Below are 1,177 nucleotides of genomic sequence, written 5' to 3'. Positions count from 1 at the left end.
TGATATATTCAGAGCATTAAAGGAGAAAAATATGCAGCCAAGAATACTATATCCAGCTAGGCTGTCATTGAAAATAGAAGGAGAGATAAAAAGCTTCCAGGACAAACAAAAACTAAAAAATTTGCAAAAACAAAACCAGCCCTACAAGAAATATTGAAAGGGGTCCTCTAAGCAAAGAGAGAGCCTAAAAGTGACAGAGACCAGAAAGGAACACAGAAAATATAGAGTAACAGTCACCTTACAGGCAATACAATGGCACTAAATTCATATCTTTCAGTAGTTACTCTGAATGTAAATGGGCTAAATGCCCCAATCAAAAGACACAGGCTATCAGATTGGATAAAAAAACAAACAAACAAACAAACAAAAAAAAAACAAGACCCATTGATATGCTGTCTGCAAGAGACTCATTTTAGACCCAAAGACACCCCCAGATTGAAAGTGAGGGGGTGAAAATCATTTACCATGCTAATGGACACCAAAAGAAAGCTGAGGTGGCAATCCTTATATCAGACAAATCAGATTTTAAACCAAAGACTATAAGAAGAGATGAGGAAGGACACTCTATCATAGTTGAAGTGTCTTTCCAACAAGAAGATCTAACTATTGTAAATATCTATGCCCCTTACATGGGAGAAGCCAATTATATAAGCCAATTAATAAAAAAAGCAAAGAAACACATCAACAACAATACTATAATAATGGGGGACTTTCACACACCCCTCACTGAAATGGACAGATCATTTAAACAAAAGATCAACAAGGAAATAAAGACTTTAAAAGACACACTGAACCAAAAGGACTTCACAGATGTATTCAGAACATTCCATCCAAAAGCAACAGAATACACATTCTTCTCTAGTGCCCATGGAATATTCTAATTAATAGATCACAACCTAGGTCAAAAATCATATCTCAACTGGTGCCAAAAGGTTGGGATCATTCCCTGCATATTTTCATAGCACAGTGCTTGCTTTGAAACTAGACCTCAATCACAAGAGAAAAGTCAGAAAGAACTCAAATACATGGAGGCTAAAGAGCATCCTACTAAAGAATGAATGGGTCAACCAGGAAATTAAAGAAGAATTAAAACGATTTATGGAAACACATGAAAATGAAAACACAACTGTTCAAAATCCTTGGGATGCAGCCAAGGCAGTCCTAAGAGGAAAGTATA

Source organism: Neomonachus schauinslandi, chromosome 7 (genome assembly GCF_002201575.2).
Source record: "Neomonachus schauinslandi chromosome 7, ASM220157v2, whole genome shotgun sequence".
Lineage (NCBI taxonomy): Eukaryota > Metazoa > Chordata > Mammalia > Carnivora > Phocidae > Neomonachus > Neomonachus schauinslandi.
This window is presented reverse-complemented; position numbering follows the sequence as displayed.